Source organism: Mustela nivalis, assembly GCF_964662115.1.
Source record: "Mustela nivalis genome assembly, chromosome: 14".
Lineage (NCBI taxonomy): Eukaryota > Metazoa > Chordata > Mammalia > Carnivora > Mustelidae > Mustela > Mustela nivalis.
In genome coordinates, this window is record NC_139033.1 from 22,538,689 (window position 1) to 22,564,731 (window position 26,043).

The window sequence follows — 26,043 nt, forward strand, 5'->3', positions numbered from 1 at the left end:
GGGAGATTTTTGATTACTAATTCAATTTCTTTGCTAGTTTTGGGTCTGTCCAATTTTCTATTGCTTCCTGTTTCAGTTTTGATAGTTTGTATGTTTCTAGGAATTTGTCCATTTCTTCCAGATTGCCCAGTTTGGTAGCATATAATTTTTCATAATATTCTTTTAAAATTGTTTCTATTTCTGTGGTGTTGATTGTGATCTCTCCTCTTTCATTTGTGATTTTATTTATTTTAGTCCTTTCTCCTCTTTTTGATAACTCTGGCTAGGGGGTTCATCAATTTTATTAATTGTTCAAAGAACCAGCTCTTAGTTTCATTGATCTGTTGTACTGTTTGTTTTTTCTATATCATTTATTTCTGCTCTAATCTTTATTATATCCTGTATTCTTCTAGCTTTAGACTTTATTTGTTATTCCTTTTCTACCTCCTAAAGTATAAGGTTAGGTTGTGTATTTGAGACTTTTCATGCTTCTTAAGGTAGAACTACTGCAATATACTTCCTTCTTGGGACCACTCTTACTATATCCCAAAGATTTTGAGCTGTTGTGTTTTCATTTCATTTGTTTCCATGTATTTTTAAAATTTCTTCTCTAATTTCCTGGTTAACCCAATCATTCTTTAGTAAGATATTCTTTAATCTCCATGTATTTGTGGTCTTTCCAAATTTTTTCTTATGGCTAACCTCAAGCTGCATAGCACTGTGGTCTGAAAATATGCATGGTATGATCTCAATCTTTTTGTACTTAGTGAAGGCTGATTTGTGACCCAGTATATGACCTATTTGGGAGAATGTTCCATGTGCACTCAAAAAGAATGTGCATTCCTCTGCTTTAAGATGAAATGTTCTGAATATATCTGTTAAGTCCATCTGGTATGGTGTGTCATTCAAAGCCATTGTTTCCCTTGGAGGACATTAGGAAAAGGAAAGGAAAAGTGAAGGGGGGGCATTCAGAGGGGGAGACGAACTATGAAAGACTGTGGACTCTGAGAAACATACTGGGGGCTTTAGAGTGGGGGGGGGTTAGGGGATAGGTGAGCCTGTGGTGGGTATTCAGGAAGGCATGTATTTCATGGAGCACTGGGTGTTACACATCAACAATGAATCTTGGAACACTACATCAAAAACTGATGATGTATTTTATGATGACTAACATAACACAATAAAAAAAATTAAAACAAAAAACAAAGCCATTGTTTGTTTCCTTATTGATTTTCTGCTTAGATGAACTGTCCATTGCTATAAGTGGGGTGTAAAAATCCCCCACTATTATTGTGTTATTATCCATGAGTTTCTTTATGTTTATTATTTTTGAAGATTTTATTTATTTATTTGACAGAAATCACAAGTAGGCAGAGAGGCAAGCAGAGAGAGAGAGAGAGGGAAGCAGGCTACCCACTGAGCAATGTGGGGTTTGATCCCAGGATCTTGGGATCATGACCTGAGCCAAAGTCAGAGTCTTTTTTTTTTTTTTTTTAAAGATTTTATTTATTTATTTGTGAGAGAGAGAGAGTGAGAGCGAGCACAGGCAGACAGAGTGGAAGGCAGAGTCAGAGGGAGAAGCAGGCTCCCTGCGGAGCAAGGAGCCCGATGTGGGACTCGATCCCAGGACGCTGGGATCATAACCTGAGCCGAAGGCAGCTGCTTAACCAACTGAGCCACCCAGGCGTCCCCAAAGTCAGAGTCTTTAACCTACTGAACCACCCAGGTGCCCCTCTGTTTGTTATTAGTTGGCTATATATTAGGGTGCTCCCAAGTTGGGGGCATAAATATTTACATTTGTTAGATCTTCTTGATGGATAGAGCCTTTGATTATGATATAATGCCCTTCTTCATTTCTTGTTATAGTCTCTAGTTTATTTTTATTTTATTTTATTTTTAAAAATATTTTACTTATTTATTTGTCAGGGGGAACAGCAGGCAGAGGGAGAAGCCAGCTCTATACAGGACTTGATCCCAGAACCCTAGCTAGGGTCATGACCTGAGCTGAAGGCAGATGCTCAGTTGACTGAGTCACCCAGGCCTCCCTAGTCTCTGGTTTAAAATCTAGTTTGTGTGATAGCAGTAGAGCTACTCCAGCTTTTGTTGCATCCCATCAACACAATAGATGGTGCTCCAGTCCTTCACTTTCAGTTTGTAGATATCTTTAAGCCTTAATGAGTCTCTTGTAGGGTCTTTTTTTAAAAAAAATCCATTCTGATACCCTATGCCTTTTGACTAGAATATTTAATACATTTACATTCAGAATGATTACTGAAAGATATGAATTTTGTGTCATTGTGTTACCTGTAAAGTGGGTGTTTCTGGTGATATTCTCTGTCTTTGTTGGTCTTTGTTGCTTTCAGTCTTTTTTTTTTTTCTTCGCTCAAAGAGTCCCCTTTAATTTTTATTGTAGGGCTTGTTTAGTGGTATGAACTCCTTTAGCGTTTCTTTGTCTGGAAACACCATCTCTCCTTCTATTCTGAATGACAGTGTTGCTGGATAAAGTAGTCTTGGCTGCATATTTTTCCCACTCCACATGTTGAATATATCATGCCACCTTTTTCTGGCCTGCCAAGTTTCTGTGGACGGATCTACTGTGAACGTAATCTGTCTCCACTTGTAGGTTAAGGACTTTTTTCCCTTTTACTGCTCTCAGGATTCTTCCTTTGACTGTATATTTTGTGAATGTGACTATGACTTGTCTTGGTGATGGTTAGCTTTTGTTGAATTTCATAGGCATTCTCTGTGCTTCTTAGATTTTGATGTCTGTTTGTGTTTCCAGATGAGGGAATTTTCAGCTATCATAATGTGAAATAAATCTTCTGCTCCTTTTTCTTTCTCTGTTCCTGGGACTCTTATGATATGAATGTTGTTATGCTTTTTAAAAAATATTTATTTATTTGAGAGGCAGAGAGAGACAATGAAAGAGAGAGAGCATGAGAGAAGAGAAGTCAGTGGGAGAAGCAGACTTCTGCTGAGCAGGAAGCCTGATGTGGGACTTGATCCTGGGACTCCAGGATCATGACCTGAGCCAAAGGCAGAGGCTTAACCAACTGAGCCACCCAGGCGCCCCTGAATGTTGTTATGCTTTAAGGAGGTAGTGAGTTCTCTAAGTCTACATGCGTGATCCAATACCTTTCTTTCCCCCTTTTTAGCTTTACTATTTTCCTTAATTTTATCTTCTGTATTACTTATTCATTCCTCTGCTTCATCCGTCCTCATTGTTCATGCACCCAATTGCTTTGCATATTGGTCACAGCATTTTTTTTATTTTAGTGTTATTAGTTTTTAATCACCTTATCTCTGCAGTAAGGGACTATTTAGGGTTTTCTCTGCTTTTCTCAGGCCCAGCTAATATCCTTACAATTATTGTTTTAAATTCTGGTTCAGAGATCTTACTTGTATCTGTATTGATTAAATCCCTTGTTGTGACTTCTTCCTGTTCTTTCTTTTGGGCTGAATTCCTCTATCTTTTTATTTTGTCTGGGTGACTATGTGTGTGTGTGTGTGTGTGTGATTGTTAGGAAAGACTGTTGCATTCCTGCTCCTGAGAGTAATGGCTATATTAAGAAAGGCAAAAAAGAAAAAAAGAAGAAGAAGAGGAAGAAGCAGCAGCAGCTAGATCCTAGGTGGGTTTTCGTTTGCTTGGTAAAAGAAGCTAGATATACATAAGTAAATACATGAATAAATACATACATTAACAAATAAATAAATAATACATTAAAAAACTAAAAATAATTTGAAAAAACTAGATCCTCTTTCTTCTAGAGCTGAAACTTTGCAGCACTCAGTGGTCAGTAGACTTGGTATGTGAGAGGGGCTTGTGCTGGTGTCTTTGGGGAGGATCCTGCTGCTCTGATTCTCTGGTGGACGCGTCTTAGTGGAGATGTCTGCAGGGTGCTGTGGGGCGGAGTTTGGTGTAAGCAGATCTAGCTTCCCCTAGGTGGTGCTGTTTTGCTCACTAAAGTTGGTTAGTGCTGATGGGGGATGGGGAAGGGCATCAGCCCACTCTCTCTTCCCCAGAGCAAGGAGTTCCCACTTGCTTTTCTTCAGGAAACCCTCAGAGGGGCAGACAATCACCCCTCTTATGTCCCCAGCTTCTACCAGATCCTTGCCTTTATCCTGCCTGCGTCCAAGCTGTCTGACTGCCAGGTGGCACAGTATTCCTTTTTTTCCCCCCATCAACCACACGGCTGGCTTTTAGAGCCCAGCCATGGGCTCTAAATTTTGGAGATCCACCCAACGTGGACCTGCGCTGATCTTCTTGGGGAGGGTCTTGCCGTGCTTTTGCTGCTTTCTGGTTTGTCCCAGAAATTGATTACACAACCATGCAGTGATTTAGAGTTTATGGTAAAGCACAGCAAAAAGCTGACATCAAGGTTTGCTGCCCTCTGCTACTGTCTTTCTTCCTATGCTAGAGAACAGGACAGCTCAAGGCAACCCTCTGGGTTTTTTTTTTTTGTCTCCAGACAGCTGTGCTGCCACTCCCAAATGCACTCCAAGAAGGGGGACATTTCTCCCTAGGCAACCCAGGGGATCCTCAGATCATGCTACCCACTCCTGGCTCCCTGCCCTCCTTCCCACAGGAACACTGACACGCCCACCAGACACAGGAACCTGGCTATCACACTGACCTCCAGAACATCAGACTTTGCCCTCTGCTGCTTATAAAAAACATGCAGTATTTAGTCCCTGTCCTTTTCTCAGTCAATAGTTTTGGGGTAGAGTTTTTCTTCTGCAATCCCCTGTGCTTTGATTCTCTCTCTCTCTCACTCCTTTCTCTATGACCAGAGCACCCTCTACTTTTCTCTCCCAAATCAACTCTCCATAGCTCCTACCCTCCATGATGAAGCCACTTTTTCAAACTTAGTTGTGCAGTTTTGCTCTGTCAGTCCTCAGATCAATTTCTTGTGTGTTCAAAATGATTTGATATTTTACTAGAGTTCAGGGACTAGAGACCCTACTCCTCCACCATCTTAACCTATCTCTTTACTATTTATTTGTAACGTCTTCCACTCAGTGTTCTCTTGGATCTATCTTTCTAACTGATTGAGCTCCTGTGACTCCTCACAGTCTTATTCTATAATTTTCAGTCACTTTCACTTATGAAGATATTTTAATTTTGTTTTTTAATACTCTGTAAGATGACACTAACATACATATATGTACACAAACATATATACTTTGATACATACATGTGATCACTCATCCATCCACAAATAAATAAGGCAGGAAGAAACTCTCTTCCTTATTTGAATTGCCATACAATAAATGTGGAAGGAATAAGGGAGTTATAAAATTATCAATGGTTGCTAACCTAGTGGGTGGAAGTTTGATGAGAAACAGGTTATGCACATAACAAAGTAGCTCCCTACAAATTACTTATAAATTACAAAGGAAAAATCATACTATTATAATGCTGAAGCCTGGCAGACACAAGTGATCTAACTGACATCATTTATGTTGAGACAAAGCAAGGTCATGGTGTCTGATGTGATAAACAGAACTTGCTCGATCTGTGATGGAATTACATCCTAACAAACCCATCATAGGTTGAAAATATTGTAACCGAAAACACACTTACTACACCTAGCCTACCGAACATCATAGCTTAGCCTGGTCTACCTTAAAAGTGCTCAGAATAATTATGTTGGCTTAGAGGTGGGTAAAATCATCTAACACAAAACCTCTTTGATAGTAGAGTGCTGACTATCTCATGTAATGCATTGAATTCTGTACTGAAAGTGAAAAACAGATGGTTGTGTGGATGCAGATGGTTGTCAGTGGGTTGTTGACCCTCAAGATCACTGGCTGACTGGAAGCTGCGGCCACCCAGCATCACGGGAAAGGATCAACCATGTGTTGTTGGTGGAAAAAGATCAAAATTCGAAATTCCAAGTATGATTTCTACTGAATACTTATTGTTTTTCACCATTGTGAAGTGAAAAATTCCCAGTCAATCCATAACTAGTTGGAGGCCATCTGTCCTTAGAGGGACACAATGTTCTTTTTGTATCTTCATACCAGTAACACATAACCTGAATCTCATCTTAAGAAAATACCAGATAAGCACAAATTGTGGAACTTTATTCAAAATAAGCAGCCTGTAATCTTCAAAAATGTGAAGGTCAAGAAATCTGAAGAAACTCTTCCAGTTTAAAGGACACTGAAATGACATGACAACAAAGTGCATGACTCCGGGATGGAGCCTGCCCTGGGAAGAGAAAGGCGGGGTGATTATCGGAATCTGCTGTGCACTGGATGTCCATATTAAATGCCATAATTCTAATAATTTTTCTGTTTATGTAAAACATGTCTTTATTAGAAAATATATGCTGAAGTATTTAAAAGTAAAGAAGCAAAATGTCTCTAACCTATTCTCAGTTGGTACAGAAGAAAAGTAAAATATCTATCTATCTATCTATCTATCTATCATCTATCTATCATCTTTCTACCTATGAAGAGAGTGGTAAATGACCAATGGTAAACGATTGATGCATCAGGCTAAAGAGGTTGTGGGAGTCCCTTTGTATTACTTCTAAAACTATTTTGTAATTTTCAAGTTGTGTCAAAATACTAAAAACCAATGTAACGATATTACTCTTTTATAGTTTTTTTTAACATTAAAAAATTATGTTCTGCTTGAGCACCGTGTTTCCCACCTAAGTCAGCAGCGAGCACTTACGTTGACTTTGCGTCCCGGCACATCTGTTCTTTCCTTTACTCATCTTGACAGTACAAATAGGGTTGAATTTGAGCTTTTAGTTTCAAAAATCAAACTGGGGTTATTCAAAGCCACGAGGATAGGATCAAATGACTTTTTTAATCATAAAATTCTTGCCACAAAACCATTCTGGAAGAGTTTCCTTTTCCAGCCCTTTATTGTATTACGATGGCATTGTTGTTTTAACTGCTCAGCTGCATATTGTCTGTCACATCTTTGAAAAAATATTTTACAGATATTTCACTCAGTCCAAGTCCTGCTAAGTCTAAGCTTCCTTTAATTTCCCTGCAGGATATTGGGAAGCTGGAAGGGTGTTAGAAGACTAACCTTTCAGCAGGACCAATTTGAAATATTAATGCTACATTTATCATTATACTGAGAAGAACTTGGCCAATATGTTAGCACAGCTGTTCTTAAATGAGGTACTTTCTTGTTTCCTCAAACTTAAGGCCATCCTAGTTTTGAAGGTTATAAGATAATAAACATATTACTATTACATATGTGGAACCACATGAAACTTTCAAGATGGGTTTAGTTAGAAGAGTTTTGAAGAGTAAATCTGTGCATGAAGTGCCCTCAGACAAATGGTGAAACAGATGTATCGGTCAGTTTTTGCTGTGGTGATGCTGCACTAAGAGATAAGCTCTTCTTAGTGGCTTGTAACAGCAAGGTGTATTTGCTGCCCCTGTTACACAGCTGGTAACAGCTGACTCCAAGGCTGTGGCTCTGTGCTTCTGTCACCATGTTTTAGGGTACTGGTAGATTTGGGGTCTGCTTTTCCTCCAGGAAGCACACTGAAGGAGTATCCTGCTCCTCTAAGATCTCTTTTCTCATGGCAGAGTGTAGAAATAGGAGAAAGAGTCATAAAATGCAATCAGATTTAATGCTTCTTTCTGTTCAGTCTCAGAAGAAATATTTGTTCACACCTATAGTTCAAAACATGTCATACCCCCAAGCCCCAAATTAATGGAAGCAAGAAACATGCCAAGACTAGAGAGGGTAAGGGACTATGGGCAATGCTACCTATCATCATGGTCAAGGCTTGAACATGCCTCCATCCCCAGCTTTCCTATAGCACCTCCCTTGCTATTCCTTGCCACCTTGCCACCTAGGACTTAAAGCCTAGTCCTTCTTGTCAGCTCAGATCTATCTTGAGGTGTGCCTTCCAAATTCTATTTTCCACCATGTACCTATGGCTAGTTTCTGTGATGACTGACTGCATTTCTTACTGGGCCTTCCTGTTCTAGCCATCCCAGCTGACAAGATAGGCACATGGATGAAGACATCACCGAGATATCTTACCAGGCAAGCCTTCAAATGACTTATGCCAAGTCACTCTCACCACTCCCACATGAGGGACCCCAAATGATAACCTCCCAGCAGAGCTAAGTCAACAGGTGAGATAGAACAAGTTAGTGTTTTAGGCTATGGGGTGGTTTATTAAGCCTCAACAGACTAACTTAACAAGTGCTTTAACTGGTTTGCTCTGATTTGTCCTTCACAACATCCTAAGAGCCAAGACGGTGATATCAAAGTTCCTTATTTATACAGGTGGCAAGTAAGTCTCAGAGATATGCTCAGCAGTGCACAGAATTTCATTTATCATTCTTGAGACTCTTCAACATAAGCAAATTAGTACCAGAGCATCTATAATGGCATAAGCCACCTTCTAGGGAACATCCTAGAATATAGTATTTAGGTTTTAATAAGTATTGAATGAAATATGATCCATTTTATTAACCAAGAAGAAACAGTGATCTGTATAAGAAGTTTCTGCCATGTCAACTGCCAGAGCAAACAAACAGATGGCTGAGTATTTTATTTATCTTTACTTCTTGGGCCATCAAAATTCTGAATTCTTTCATGTGTGCTGCAGCAGTGAGGTTAATTTTCCTTGACCTTGTCTACTTTTCAGCCACTGAGTGATTTGACTGCAGAAGTTTAATGTTCTCCAGACAAATTTTCATATAAAGTTTTGATCATAGACTTGTAGAAAGTAGAGAATTATTTCTTTACAGTAGGCTTGTCTGGTTCACATAACTCAAAATGCTTTCTGTACTACACTTTGAGGCTTTCATTGATCACCTCATTTATAGGTAACCAACCACATTTAAAATCTCAGATCCTGTTCTCCGCCCACTGTGTTTTTTCCTCTTGGCACAGAAAGAATATATCAGTCAAATATATCAGTGCTAGTCATTTATAAAGCCTTTAGCCATCTCATTTAAGAATGAAAAATATGCTAAATACTCTCTAACTCTACCAAGTTTAGCAAATAAATTACACTACATAATGTTTTATTTTTAAAAATCCTCATAATATTGTTCTAAGATTAACATGTCAATTAATTTGAATCAAACAAATAAAAGTCCTGAACTAGCTGGATTTTATATCTAAATTGTTGGATAAAATATCTCAAAACAAAAGAAACCAGTCTGATGTATTTAATACCAAACTTCCAGAGATGTTTTGAAACTGCATTTAGGTGCTTCCTATAGCTCAATTTTTTCTTGAAATTGTTCATATGTAAATGACTTTACTTGTCATTCTTAGTAACCACAGAATTCTTAGTAACCACAAGATTTGCATATGTTCACTTATTTTAAAAGGTATGAAGGCACATTTAAATTTTAGAAAGATTTTTCAGCAACATAGGTTAAAAAAAAAAAAAAACCTCCTCAAGATAAAATTTAAGTTAAATGATGCACTCATTGCACTAGAATTGTTGATTTTCTTAACTTCATTTAATTGAAGTTCTGAGATATTTTGGTGATTCTCAACCTTGCTGCAGATGAGAAACACTTAGTGTAAGTTCCAACCAGTGAATTCATTTACTATAAGCTTTCCAGGTCCAGAAAAATGAAATAGTACACATTTTCCTATTCTTCCCACTAAGTACCGCTGAAGACTCTGGACAGTATATACAGAACAAACAAGAAATGAGTGAACCCAAAATGGAATGAACTAGAAGAAATGTATGCCAAGACAAAGTATAGATCAACTTCTGAAAACCAGGCAAAGAAATATCAAAGCAGCAAGAATAAGTGACACCTTACCTAGTGGGGAAAACTACGTGAATGACAGTAGATTTCTCATCAGAAACCAAGACAGCCAGGATAGTGTGTCTTCTCCCAATCCTGAAAAACAGTAAAATGTGTAGAAGCAGAAAGAGTGGTGGCTACCAGAGGCTGGGAGAGGAAAAGTGGGGTGTCATTGCTCAGGGAGGACAAAGTCTCAGTTATAGAAGATGAGTAAATTTCAGGGATCTCCTGGACAACATGGTGCCCTCACATTGTTAATGCAGTAACAATACTGCATTATAGGCTTAGACATTTGTTGAGAGAGTAGATCTCATGTTATGATTCAAAAGCAAAGAGACACAAGGAAATGTTGGAGCATGATGGATATGTTTATTACTTGTTTATGGAGACAGTATCACAGATATATGCATATGCCCAAACTTATCAAATTGTATACATTAAAAATGCACAGTTTTTAGAACGTCAATTATAGGTTAATAAAGTTGTAAAAAGAAAAAAAAAACAGAAAAAAAGGAAAGGAAACATAGAGACCAGAAGATAACAGCATGCATTGTTTAAATGCTGGGGGGAGAAAAAAACACTCTCAATCCACAATTCTATATCCAGCAAAAACATCCTTCTGGAAGGAAAAAGTCTCTTCAATAACTGGTGCTGGGAATACTGGGAAGCTATATGTAGAAGAATGAAACTCGACCATTCTCTTACACCATACACAAATATAAACTCAAAATGGATAAAAGACCTCAATGTGAGACAGGAATACATCAGAATCCTAGAGGAGAACATAGGCAGTAATCTCTTCGATATCAGCCACAGCAACTTCTTTCAAGATATGTCTCCAAAGGCAAAGGAAACAAAAGTGAAGATAAACTTTTGGGACTCCATCAAAATCAAAAGCTTCTGCACAGCAAAGGAAACAGTCAAGAAAACAAAGAGGCAACCCACGGAATGGGAGAAGATATTTGCAAATGACAGTACAGACAAAAGAAGAAAATAAAATATTTTCAGATGAAGAAAAGCTGAAAGAATTTGTTTCCAGCATATATTCCCTAAAATAATGGCTAAATAAAACTCTTAGAATAGAAAGAAAATAATAAAAAAGGAAACTTGGAATATCAGGAAGAAAAAAGAAAATTAGAAAAAGCAAAAATTTTCATAAAATACAATAACCTTTCCTCTTCCCTTGAGATTTCAATTGTTTGAGTAAGGTAAAAATTGTTAACACTGCCTGATGTGGATCTCAAGAAATACAGAGGAAATATTTAAGATGATTATATTATAAATGAAAGAGTATAAAGGAACCAAAATGGAGGTACATTTCCATGCTTCCCTCTAATGGGTAAAATAAAGACTGGCTATGATGAGTCATGTCTGAATAGCACAGTACCTAGACCAATCAATAAAAGGGCTAATCAAAGATATACAGTCAAAATACTATGAATACATAAAAATGGAATTATAAAAAAATTCCAGTAACCCACAGGAAGGCAGGAGAAATAAACAAACCCCATATGAAACATATAAACCAAAAACCAATAACAAAATAGAGGCATACATACAACCCCAACATATCAATAATTATATTAAATGTAAAGAATCTACACACACCAATGAAAAGACTGGCAGAGTATATTAAAAGAATTAATGTCTCGACTATATGCAAGAGCATTATGCTGAGGGAAAACAAAAACAAAAACAAAAAAAAAGCCAATCTCAAAAGATCACATAGGGAATGATATCATTTTTTTTTTAAGGGAAGGATATCACATATATAACATCTAGAAACATCAAAATTATGGAAATAGGTAACAAATAAGTGGCTTTAGGGGACAGGGATGGGATTGACTATAAAGGATTGACTATTGCTGCCTCTAGCATGACAGAGAGCCTCGTGCTGAAGGGTTAGTTCCGTATCTCAATCATGGTGCTGGTTCCAGGAATGTAGACACATTATAAAATGACATAGAACTATATGTATATAGCATAGAACACATTATACCAAGGTCAGTTTGTTGTTTTGATATTGTGTTGTAAGATGTATGCTTTGAAGGAAGCTTTGTGAAGGATATATGGGATCTCATTGGTCTACCTTTCAACTTCCCATGATTCTACAAAATGTTTTTTGGAATCCACTGAGGTTATAATGAGAGCAACTACTTTATGGTATTTTTAGCTGTGGATTTCTTTTAAATTTACCCTGCTTGGGGTTGTTTGGGTTTGGTGGTTCTATGGACTGAGTCTTCTATCAGATCCCAACTGTCCGTCCTTATTCCTAAGCATTGCTTCCACTACAATTTCTTTCTCTTATTCTGTGGGCCAGGGAAATAGATTACCACTCACCTTATTCCAAGCTTCTGTGCCTCTAATTTTCTGTCTGCTAGTTCTTGGCCTGCTGGTTGTCTGAGTCTTCTGTTAGTCCTTCTTGCTCTGCTCTGTCTCATGGTGTCCCGGATGATGGCAGCCTGCCGATCCCAGATTCCTGGAATGGTTAAGTTCTTGGTGGATTCACTACAGGAGGGGGAAAGCATGGGCAAAGCTAGGACATTCCCTATTTTCATTTAGATAGTCTCTGGCAAAAACAGTATTTTCTCCTTGATTCTGGCTCTTGCTGGGAAAGCATGCTCCTTCCAGGAGCCCTAAGCTCCTTTGATCTTCTGGTTGGGCACGTTAGCAGCTTCTCACCATTGCTAAAGTCTGGGCTGCCTCACCATCTCCTGTTTGGATCCCCATATTTTTCTGACTGTGTAATCATTTCACTAAATACTTAAGCGGGATCTCTGTTTTTCTGATGGAAACTTCTCTTTTCTGTCTCACTGTTATTATAGACATTTTCCCCCAATCATCGTTCAGCTCTAATCTGCTGTTAAATTCATTCCCTGAGTTCTTCTAGTATTTGTGTCTCAAATTTGTAGTTGGTCCATCTTAACATCTGTTACTACTTTTTACAGTTTCCAGTTTTGTATCCCAAATTTTCAACTTAGCTCTTAAGTTCTTGAACAGAAGTCAGCATTGGAGAGCCTTTGATGATTCCAATATCTGCAGTTATCATAGGGATGCTTCTCTTACCTGCTGTTTCTGTTGGCTCTGTCTCACAATGGATTATCTCCTCATGTGCTTGGTTATCTTTAATTTTAGGGTACATATTCTGTTCAGAAGTTACTGATAGAAATCTGGAGACTTTTCTTTTTTTACTTCTGGCGAGTTTTAAGGGCCACTAACTACCTGGGATCATCTCATTTTAAGTACTTTGGGTCATCCAGACACTTTGAATCTGACCTATGATCTGTGAATGGGATGACTTACTTATGGTGTATTCTGGCTCTCACAGCAATATTCTTGGAGTTCTAGACCAAGGTGAGGGTAGTATATTAGGGTCCCTCCCAGGGCCATGCCCCAGACTTGAAGTCTTGTTCTATGAGTAGGCACCAAAAACTCAGCTCAGACTTCCACATGTGTCTTCCATTTTAGCATCTGCTCCCAGAGAAGAAGTAGATGCATAGCCTTATTATTTCAAGGTCCCTACCTTCCATGTTTTGCTAGCTTTCTGATGCTTGTATGCTTGGTCTAATTTTTTGCTTTCTGTTGTGTGACCTCTAGATCTCCCCTTACCTGAAGTAGAATCCATACCTTGCTCCTCAATAAAGCACACACTACCCTAAGCATACACATAGGAAATAACTAAGAATGGAACATTGGCCTAGGTATTGGAGTCTATCTCAGTGATTTATGGGTTGAGAGAGGTCACAGTCAGGTTGGCCTTGAATCAGTCCTGGGCAAGACAGTTTCAGAACCGCAGTGTTATCCACCTGTGAAAGGAGCAGAGGGAGTGCATGCTATCCAAGCTCCTGCCAAGGGGTCAGTTTGTATTATCCTATTATTTTAAATTATGGAATGTTTCAATTGTGCTAAAAAATCTATGGAAACTTCTACAAAATCCTGGATATGTCTACCAGTAAGAAACAGGAGTAATTTCTGGATTCTATAGTATGGCCCAGTCCATGTTTGCAGCTTCTCACGTATGGGACAGAACACCACCTAATTCTGTAATGACCCCATGTCCTAAACGGTGCACCACAGCTGGCCTTCTGACCTAAATGCCTAGCTGCCATGGAGTATTAAGTAAAACTGATACTCCTTTAAGTCATTTGCCCAGGGTATGACTGAGCCTATACCACAAGTCTGTGCCAAAGAATACTTTTTCACAGTTCACAATAGCGAGAGAAAATAAAGGACTGACTCGGTATTCACCCATCTGGTCAGTTTATCGTGAGCCATTAAGAGGGAGGTATGTTCAGTACAGCTGGAAATGAGCTGAATGTTAGCTGAAGAAGTCCAGGCAACTGTCCAAATGAGCATTAGGTATACTGAAAGTCAGGAATGCTCATTTCTGCTGAACCCGTTGCTGTGTCCGGGCTGCATTCCTTTATGGTTCTTCAGATTTACGTGGAAGTTAATTCATCTTAGCTGTTCAGACCACTCAGTTTGAGGTAAGTTGGTTTCCTCAAATGTCTCTAACCCAATCTTGGTTTATGGGGTATGGTTTTTCTTAATACATGTGGCATCTTCTTTCTTCCTTTCTTTTTTCAAGGAAAATCACATAATATATTCAGCAATTTCAAGGAAACATTGTGGCTGGGTAGCTAATGGAGAAGCTGCCTCGGACGCACAGCTGGCTAACCTCAAGATATCTTGGAAATGGTGCATGTCCACAATAACAAATGTGGCTGTTCAATGATAAATTTATTTCCCCATCTGTGCAGAAATGGATATGTGGTGCCAGACCTTGATGACCTCCACTTCTATGGCCACACTTCTAGTTGTTTCAGTAACACTGTGGTGAACCGTACTGCAAACTTCTGACCTTTTAATACTGAAGACTCAGGCAAGCACATTTGGAGCTTAACTGTAGTTTGAGTGTGTATTTCTCTTTTTTAAAAAAGCAAGCCTATTATAGACTTTGCTTTGTATGGGAGCGATTTTAACCAGTCAGCAGTCTTGCCTCACATGCTTTCCTTAAGAAAGTAACTAACTAGAGCTTCTATTCCTAGAATAAAGAGTGGATTAAAAAGCATAGTCACTGCAAATAAGGCAGGTAGCAGGGAGAGGAGAGATGTGGGTAATACATTAAGAAGGAAAACTTTCTGTTAGCTATCATGCCCCACGCTGTTGTGTATAATTATTAGCTGCAAAATAGCACAGCTTGAACATTATTATTGCGCATTAAAGAACATTTCACTTATAATTATGGAACGAAAAGAAGCGTTTGCAACTCACCTACCGAAGCATTAACTTTGTGTATGTAAGAAAATAGTTTTAAAAAACCTCTTCATTAAAAATCTGCAAATATGTGACTTTCTTTTTCCATTGCATGAATCCTTTCTCTTTTTTTTCCCCCTGACATGTTGAATTACATCTTAAACTTTTCTTTTAATTAAAAAGTAGCATAAAACTGTAAGGGGGGGTGGAGGAAGCCAAAGGAAGGGGGTGGTCTGTGTGTTTGCCAGCCGAAATAAATATTTGATACAGAGACAGGTTAGAAAGTGGAAAGGTAAGGCACAAAACATGTTCTTTCACACCCGCAGAATACCTCCGGGTGCTCAGCGGCAGCCACACGTGACTTTTTCTGAGTGGTGCTGATGAGTTTTGAAGAAGCAGATGCTATGGAAATCCACACATGCCAGTGGTGTGAAGGTCTTTGCAACTGTGTTTCAAGGTCGGTCAAGGGAGGGTTGAACCATTCCCAACAATTCATTCTGCAAGTTTCCTGAATAACATCTTCCACGGGTGGACCCTCTAGAATGAAGGGACCCATGTGCCCCTGTGTGTGTGCTCTATGTGTTTTCCTACCACTTGTATATGAAGACTCCCTTCCCACCACAGACATACACAGAGGGACTCTTGTCTGTCAGACACCGTGCCAGGCTCTGGGGGAGCAGTCAAGACTATCGTAAAGAAGAGCACACATCCAGATGCTTTATCCAAAAAGTGAGCACGTGCATGGAGTTCACATGAGCAGAGTAGGTGAGGACAGACAGCAACAGCACCTGCCTCAGCAGACACACGTGAGCACACATGTGAACATAGAACAGACTCTTGTTTGATCTGTTTTTCTCCCCGTGTTCGAAACACCCTGCTCCCAGAATACTCTGTCACACATGAGTGTTTTCCTCAGTATTCCTCACAAGGGCAACGGGAGTTCTGTGGGAAAGGACTGTATAAATGCAGTCAGAGGTGCAGTGCACGCCGTCCCTGCTGGAGGAACATGGCCCACCGGACCTGCCTGCAGGCTTTCGGAGGGGCTACTCACTAACAGAGTCCGGTCAGTGCAGCCTGTCTGGAGCAGCCTTGGGGTTGGGAAATGCTGCTGAGGGGTCCACGTTACTGGGCGTGGGAGCTTCATCCAGAGCCTGATGCCCCCTCCTTGCCTTCTCAGGGCCTGGGGCCTTCACCAAGTGTGCATCCCACCACCTGTACACCCTCTGCTGTGGCGGCAACGCTGTTGGAACAAGGTCTTTCCTTCCTCTCTGGGGCGTGAGGGACAGCAAGCGAGGAGCTGTCTTTGGCCCATCCCAGGGCCTCCTCTCCACGTCCTAATGTGGCCTTAACTTGAAAATTCTCTATGCAGGAATAGAAATAGACACTTCCACACCTTGTTCATTCCTGTGTCCTTAGTGTCTAAAGTTCAGTTCTTGTTCGTTGACCAACACGTCGCAGTGCTGGTCTCCTCAATGGTCTGAGTTGTCTAGGAAGAAGCCCTCCAAGGTACCGTGTCTTGGGACAAATGCACACTTGAATAATGGGCATCTGTGACAGAGTGGGAGGGACACTGGTGTGGTTGGATGATCTAATTTGAACAGTAAGAGTCAGTGTTTGGGGAACATTTCCTACTTTTCAGGCAATGTACTAAAGGCTCAAAATACTTTATTTCCCTTGGTGCTTCTAAGACCCTTTGTGATGGGAGGGTCAGCATGTTCGTTACTTTAGGGATGAGGGAACCTAGTTATAGGGAATCCACATGACCAGCCTGCATGGGCAAAGTCACCGTGACTCTAGGAACCATGGTCTTAAGCATTGTCTCTACTGGGGATGAAAGTTTGTTCAGTCAGAAACCAGGTTCATCACACCCCACCCATCCCACCACAGCACAAGACATCATACGCCTAAGGGCTATGTGACTGCATGAATCCTATGACTGCTTCATGCCTCACATTGTAGAGCATTTGGAAGGGCACACGGCATTTGAAGCTGAAGGTCTCTTTACTGTAAATAACCACCTTTAGCTTGATTAACTCTGCATTCTGTAATTTTCAGCCCTACTGGGGAGTCAGAGCTTATGAACATGGAGGCTCAAAGGAATAATAAAAGAGTAGAAGACTGTGGTGTGTTAGCTACAGAAGAGGCAGTAAGAGTTGAGAGCAGAGAAGATGCGTCCACTGCATTGGGTGGCAGTGGAATGATATGTCATAAGGGAGGAGCCCAGTGTCATTGTCGATGGGTCTCCGTGCGCAGTGCTTACTCAAACGCATTCCAGACTCAGCACATGGACCCACTTAGTAGCACCAGAAAATGTGTAGGAGTTTTTGCTCAAAGGACCAGCCATGATTTTCAAGTCGCATCCTGCCTTGACCTCCTGGTACAACTGCTGGTCCCGTGGTAAAGCCATGATAATCCCATGGGACCAATCAAGATAGCATTTCAAACTCACCTCTAAGCGGTCTCTGAGTGAACTGTAGACTAGAAGAACCATTTGACCCAAAAGTTAAGGTCAAAGGCGTCATCGTGAGTAGAAAAACCTGTTTTGAAATTAGCGAGTCTTTTAACATATTTCACTGAGAAATCAATTATACACTTCCTAAATGGATTGACACACTTCAGGGAATGCAGTTGTTTGAGACAGCTGCATCTGCTGGGTCATAAAACAGACATGCAACAGTAGAGTCTCTAAATTAGGTAGAGCACGGCCCTCCATTCTACAAGAGGAAGAATGCAAAGGTGGACCTGCCCCAGCTTGGCTGTGACCTGAGAGGGTAAGGGAGCAGGGAGCACCAGCTTTCCGAGCTGAGACAAAGACGATTGTTCCTGGCACCCCATTGGACTCCGTTTTCAGCCCAGGGGTTGTCAACCTCATTCTCAAGGAACGGACGTTACTTACTCAGAATGTGGAGTTTTTTTTTTTTTTTTCATCTTTTTACACAGGTGAACCCAAGGAAGAAAGACACACAAAATGCATTATCTCTGTGTCACTCCACATGCCCCAAATCAGTTCTTAATCTTTCCCTGCCAACATGGCTCCTTCCACAGTTTTCCTGTCCAGCATTTACCCAACAGTTCAAGTCAGAAACTTGATGTCTTCTTGGACTTGTCTGCTTCTCCCAGCTTACCTTCCAACTCCTCCACTTCGTCACAGTCCTGCGTTGCTCTGTTCTGAAGACCCTTCCCTCCACTATTCCCGTCACACCCTGTCACCTCCCTCCTTTCCTGTGTGGACTGGTTGTATTTTCTCCCCTAGCCCCACTCCCCAGTCCAGTTTCCAAGCTGTATCTAGAATGGACTTTACATGACATGTCACTGGTTCTCTGGCTACTTTCAGTTTTTGGTGCATCTTCTTCAACCTCAGCGTCAAGTCCAAAGTTCTTTCCAAGACTTAAAATGCCATGCGTGATCTGGCCTCTCTGTCACTGTAGTGTTGCCTTTTCCAGAATTCCTGTGTCATGCTAAACGTTTTAAAAAATAATTGTAGAATTACAGAAAAGTTGCAAGAATACTAGTGGGAATTCTCATGCACTCTTCACTTAGCTCTCTTTAATGTAAACTTCTTACATAAGCAAAATGAAAAATTATTCAAGCCAGGAAATTAGCACTGATGAAGTACTATCTTCAACCCTTATAGGAATATTGCCAATTTTCCCACTAATTTCCATTTTCTAGTCTGGGATCTAGTCCAGGATTGGGCTTTGCACATAGAGCTCCCATATTTTCCTCTCCTCTGGTCTGTGAGAGGTCCTCAGGGCATCTTTGACTTACAACTCTGACCGTCGACGAGCACTGGCCGGTTATCTTATAGAATGTCCCTCCCTTTGGATTTGTTGGCTGCTTCTCAAGAGGAGTCTGAGTTTCTGCAGTTCTGGGGAGGTCTCAAGAGAGATGATCTGTCCTCAGTGCATTGTGGAGGATGTGGATGCTGATTGTCTCATCACTGATGATGTGAATTTGGATCACCTGGGTTGAGGGGCGTCTGTCAGGTGTCTCCACTGTGAAGTTATCACATCTCTTTATCATTAATAAATATCTCATGAGGAGATAGTTTGGGATTATGCTGCTTTCTTTTTTCTCATTATAATTTCACCCACTCATTTTAGCATCCATGATGCCTACAACATGGTGTCTGCCTAATGGTGATTCTCTACTTGCCTTGTTCTTCTCTCATTTATTATTGGAAGTCTGTTCTAAGAGACAGCTAGTTCTTCCCTCCCACGCATTTATTTGTGCAGTGATTTATGTCAGCAGGAGCTCATGGACATTTGTTTTATTCTGGTTGTGCTCTTGTGCAAATTGTCCGACTTGGCTTGGGAGTTTCTTCAAGCTGGCTCCAGGAAGGACCTTATAATTTGAATGGGTGAGATTCACCACCAGTGGGGTTAACTGAGCAGCACAGTTTCACATGCAAGCAGGCTTCAAAAGCAAGCAAACAGACAAACAAAAGCAGCAGCCCACCGTCCTTTGCAGCAGTGTCTCTCTGGAATTGTCTTCTTTCTCTGTAACTGGCAATCAGCTAATGGCACAAAAATAGAGGAAGGAATTTAGAACATTCTAGGTTTGCTAGGAGGCCTGTTTCTGACTTCCATCATGTATTTGCACAGTGAGGCAAAGAAGAGTGAGACGAAAATTTGCAATGGCACGGCTTCCTGTGCCCCACAAAACTCTGACTTGTTTTATGAATAATAATAATAATAATTGTATACAATAATATTATATATAGTTTATATTGTATAATATATTATATACAATGTATATAATATATAGTATATAACAATAATGGTATATATATACACAATATATATATATATATTATATATTATACTGTATTTAGGGAGATTTCCAGGTGGGAGGATTAATTAAGTATTCTGAGTTTTAAAACTTATTTGGCTTGAAGAGTTCATATATGAAAGTACACATATACTCCATCTACACATAAGCGATGTGTAAAAACTACTATATACACTTGGGGATTTTATAGAAGAACCATCTGCAGGTGCCCGCTGCTCCACCTTGGAGAGAGAACCCGGCCAGTACCGCCGGACCCACCGTGTGCCCCTCCGCGTCCCCGTCCTTTAAGGCACCTTCCTGTGGGCGGCCGCGTGGAATTTTATGTTAATTTTTCTATTTTTTTTCAAGTTTTATCTGGTGTGTGAGTATGACTTGCTAAGCAAGAAATGGTGTGGTTTTGCCTATTTGGGGCCTTTGCCTAAGTGGAACATGTACGTCTTCTTTCCACCAGGCTTCAGCAGTGCGGTGGCCGTTCTGTTTGTCCCTGGCGTGCACTGAGCGTGGAGGTGATGTTCTCTAGGGTGTGTGGCTGCTCGTGGGATTGCTGGGTCATCCGGAGCGGGCAGACGGTAGCATTTCTAAAGCCAGTTTCCCCCAAAGTTCTCACCTATGTGCAAGATCGTGAGTGTCACATGGGCGTTTCTTTGTTTTTAATTCTGTGTCCGCGGTTCCTGGAATCTACCCCCAATACCGTTATCGATAAGCATTTTCCCAATTGTTCGTAAGGTTGAAAACATCATGTGTTTAGTGTCCTTCTACTTTCTTTCCTTGTGAACTCTGTGCTGATGCCTTTTTGTTGCATTTTATTTGAGTGGCTCTTCTTTTCCTCTTTTAGCAAAGTTCTTGATGTATTCTCTGTAATGAGACTTCTCTAGTTCTAGCTCCGGCATTGAGCTCCTTCCATCCTGTAGCTTCTTGTCTTTTCATTTTCCTTCCTGTGACTTGTGATGAATAGAAATTCTTCATTTTAATTAAGTCCAATATAACAATCTTTTCCCCGAGAGCATAAAAAAATCATTTCCTCTCCCTGTTATAATCATTTCTTTTATACTTTTCTTTACCCTGAGCGTTGAAGATTTGCCTTTCAAGTCATCTTACTTTTTCCATCTGGAATAATCCCTCCTTCCCAAGTAGATAGGCAAGATCAGATTCCCACACGTGTGTGGTCTGTTGTGCTCGGGAGCCTGGGTCTCCCTGCGCCCCAGTCAGACCGTCTTGTTTCCTGTGCCTTTTATGAAGACTGGCCCCAAGGCAGGGACGGTGGCTCTTACCCTTGGGGTAGTGCCTACTCTGCAGGGCTGTGGGGGCCACAGGACGACTAAACACTGAAATGACGAGCAGTTACCTTGGAAATGACAAAGGTTCTGAGACCTCTAAAACTTTTTGTCAAAACATGAACACTTCTTTTGTTGTCAGTCATAAATCTATATGAAGTTTAAAAAGGATAAAGGCAATGTATATTTAGTGTGCAGTCATCTAAAACATGAGAGACCTTGAGAATGCAAGCATTTATTTCTGTGTGAAAGACTTAAGGATGGTCTGGACCCCGTGGGCTCACTTCCACCAGGGAACCCACGGCATGGAGTGAGCATTGCTTCCGGGCTGTGAGGAACTCTCCTGCTCCTTTCTAAGCTTGGGTCGGTGCCCAGCAGTCCATTCTTCATACCTGTCTTGCTGTGAAATATCTCAGAGGTAACTCTACTTAATCTGAGACTTCTTCATTGTTTTTGCCAAAACCAGTTTCTTCATGTATGTGGATAAGTTGCTTTCCTAAGTTCCCCTGCTGCCCATCCAGAGTCTCTCAAAAAGGGCTAGCACCGCCTCCCACGGAGAGCTGTCTCTCCTCACCACATCCAGTTCCATATCTGGTGTAAGCGCTTTTTGTTTCTTGGCTTCATGGTAGGCCAGATATTCAGGTCCCACTCCCCAGAATTTGTGACCATTGCCTTAGGTAGCATAGGGCCTCTGCCAACCACAAGAAGTTAAGCGTCCTGAGAAGGGCAGATTCTTCTGTATTATCCAGGGGGACCTGATGGCATCACAGGAGACAGGATCAGGGAGACCCAAGGAGAGACGGAAGTGATGTCGCTGTGAGCCTAGGCTTCTCGTGGCTGCCTCTGGAGGGTGCAGGAGGCATGGAATAGACTCTCCCATGGAACTTCCAGAAAAAAGCATCTCTGCCAGTCTCTTAAGTTTGGCCCCCAAAGGTTCATTCCAGGCTTCTGACCTCCAGAACTGTGAGGGAATAAATTAGTGTTGTTGTAAGCCACTAAATTTGTGGTAATTTGTTACAGCAGCAATAGAAAAGGGATATACTATACTTCCATCTCTGTTGGACAATTTCCTCTTCGAATTATCCATTTTTGTAAAATGACATGTGGGTTTATTACTGGAAGCCAAGGAGACAACACAACTTCAAGCTTTGCTCTCTGTGTGTGAACTGAATAACAGATGTGCAGTGACTAATCATTAACAGATTTTGGAAAACAAGATGTGATTGGTCACTGACCATGATGTGCATCTGTTATTTATGTTGTGATTTGTAGACTGAAGGGCTGGCAGCGAAGTTTGTACTCTCTTTAGTTACAGAAAATATACTGTGCAAATGGACATTTTTGAGTCTGTATTGTTGAGGGAAGGGTGTTTTTTTTTTTACAAAACCCTAATCTCTAAAATTTTTGAGAAACATTGAAAGTGAGAATGGCCTGTGTTCAATTTTCCCTCTTATAAAGATGGTATGTTTATTTATTTAGGTAATGTTAGCTTTTCCATAAAGTTTTATAATTTTCTCCATCAAATCTTGAATAGTTTTTCTTTTTTTTTTTCTGGAATTCTCATATTTTTGTAGACATTGTTATGACATCCCTTTCTATACTGCACATTTGGAGCTTTGCTCATCAATAGGCATGCAATTTACTTTCCTAGATTTTTTTTAACTGAAAGCTTTATAAATCAACTTATCAATGCAGAAAATTAATCTATAGATTTTTGTAGTATTGTATATGGTCAATAATATCATCTAAGAATAATAACTGTTTTCTTCCCCTATTCTCTTTCCTTATACTTTTAGTTTCTTCTGAACTTACTGTGCAGGCAAGGGTCTCCCAAATAATGTGAAACAGAAGATGTGTCAGGAGGCACATATGTCTTAGTTTGGATTTAAAGAAAATTCTTCTAATCTAATCTGATCTTATAGTCTCCTAATTTTCACTCTTTTAAGTGGTACTTCCTATTTTTTTCATAAACTCTTGGTCAAGGTTGAGGAGATTGTTTCTATTCCAAGGCTTATAAACTAATACGTATTTAATTTTTCTAAATGGTTCCTTGTTGAAAATAATATCAGTTCTCTTAATTGGGTATAAATTTGACACATATTCATTAGTTTGAACTTGTTAATGTTGCTGCTCAGATACTCTATGTCTTGAAATTGTTGCCTGATGGATACATTAAGAGAGATACATTAAAACTGCCACTACAATGGTACATTTGTGAATCTCTCCTGGTGGCACCATCAGAATTTGCCTTATAAATTTTAAAGCTATTTTATTAGAGACATATGAATTTAGAAATATTTTTATCTCCCCAGTGAATTGAAATATCTAGGACATTGTTTTTTTAGCTTTATGATCTATTTTGTCTAATGTTAATATAACTACAACTATTTTGCTATTTTCCTGGTATGTATCTTAAATACTTTTCCTTTCAACTTTTTAATATCCTATGCTAAGTGTATCTTTCTTAAACATATTGTAGTGGGAAGTATGTCATCCAGTCTCACATTGTTATGTCCTGGAGGAGTTTAGTCCATTTACGTCATTTGATTTATGACACATTTGTATCTATTTCCACTATTGCACTTCAAATTTTTTACTGCCCTGATGTTTATCTTTTTTCTTTTCTGGCTTTGTTTTTATTGTTTTGATTTAGACTTTCCTATCTCTTCTTTCTAGTTTTTCCTCTAGCAGTTTAATGTTGTCACATACTATATGTACACTAGAGTATACACTGGCTTAGCAAGAGTATTTAACTTAATAACATTCAGTGCTCTTAAGTACCCCTCTTTTCCTCCTCCAAAATGTAAGAGTATAGGAGACATTTAAATTCAATTATACGCTTTTATTAATTTATGTATTCCAAGTTGCAAAGAGAGTATCTTATACACAAGGAGTACTTCATAGATAATTGTTGAATAAATAGATTAATTAATATATTTAAAATGTATTATAGATATGGTTCATATATAACCATAAGTCCCGAGGAGTTCCCATGAAACACAAGCCATACTCACTATGTGTGATTTGCTTATTTTTAAAATCAAATGTTGTTAGAATGTCTTAATGGAAAAAGAGGTTTATGGATTGTGAAACTTAATTATATTTTTATCCAAATGTAAGTAGAGACTGATTTCAGAGTTTGTCACAGTGGAGACTAGAGTGGCCAGGTGAGAGCTGATTGATAATGATTGAAATTCAGTCTTTTCTCCCCAAAACTAAGAGTGAAGTGAGCTCTTGAGAAATATTTTCTAGTGAATCTAGCTTATGAATTCACATAACTTCAGGACAATACCACCTTTTTTTCCCACCAAGGATGAGAAGACAGTTAAATATGATGATCATCAGCCTGCCCTCACTCCTCATCCCGAGTTCTCTGGGCTGGAAACTCCACAGTAGGGCCCACCTCACCTGCATGCCTCCCACAGCTGGGCATCTATGACCTGCGGCTTACATGTAATTTAGGGTTCAAATGTCTTGCTGTCTGCCTAGGGCCCATTGTGCAGAAAGGCTCAATGTGAAAAAGCCCAAGTCCCAAACCCCAAAACCAAACCGAAACAAAGTATCTCAGAAGTGCTTTAATATAATTTTGCCATAAATAATTCTTTAAGTTTCAGTGTAGCTCATATCTTGCCTCATCTGAAGACTTTCTCCTAAGTCCTGCAGGTTATGGTGGTGCCTCCTTTCTGGAATCCCCTTCCTGGTCAGGGCTCTTCATCAACAGATGGTCACCCAGAACCCTCCAGCCATTAGTCCTGAAAGTCCCAGGTCCGGGACCTCCTCATTCTCCCTGCTCATCCCAACAAACTCTTTGTCTGAGCCCTGTTTCAATCTCTTGCTCTTCATCCAGTTAAGTAGATCCTTGGAACATTTATTTCATCGAGTTTCCACCTAAATTTTCTAAGCATTTATGCCAGTGTTAGTCACTGGCCAGAGATAAAGGACTGCTTTTATCCAGAGATAAAAACACGCACCTGCAGCTCTCTACCCGGTGGAAAGTCAGGAACAGAAATAAATTCTTACAAAGGAGCATGGTAAATGCTGCACAGGTGAGATACATAGAGCACATGGAGCCAATGAGTGTTCCATGAGAATAGAAATAATGTCTCAAACATTTCTTTTCTGTTTCCACACCAAGCAAGCTGTCTTGACCATGGTAGGAACTTTGTAAATATGTGTGAAGGATTAGACAGTTGGAGCAGATGTTGTGGAGCTAGAACTGGTGATCACATTTCCAGAAAAACAGAATGGATGAGCAGTTTGGTTTAAAAGTCAATTGTGAGGCACCCATAGGATACTTTGTTTCATTTTGTTTTGTGTCAGACGATAAAACAAACGTATTAAGGGATTTGGTGTGATTCTCCATTGGGGAAGCAGGAAACACTGTCTTATGGAAGACAGGAGCACATTCCGCGTTGACTCAAACGGTCGTGCATGAGGAATTAGAACAAAAGCCCAGAGAGACCATAATGACCTGACCTTCAGTAGGACGGAGAGCTCCTGGCCTCCCTCTGCATTTTCTGTCTGGATTAGCTTTAATGTACCTTTCAATTAATGGTCAAATAGAAGGAGATAAAGCAACAAATTCATGAAGTTTACAGATGGTACTTAATTAAGAGATATTACCAATCTGAGTAAAGACTGGTTAGCATTCAATGGACTTTAAAAACACTGGAAATAATTACAAAAAATAGTAAAAAAAAAAAAAATCCCAAACACATGAAACTCAAACTGTTGTTTGTTAGGGAAATTGACTGAAGAGATTTTAGCAGTGGAAATGCAAAAGAGCCAACGCGGAACAACAGGGAGTTTACTGGCCTAAAAATCACGGCAATGGAATGAAGTTTTAGTATGTGTGATTTTATATAAAAATGGTATGTTTAGAGTGTTTTCTGTGCATACTTTTCAAATAATCTCACAGATTTTATCTTTTTAAAAAATATTTAATTTATTTATTTGACAGAAAGAGAGAGAATGAGAG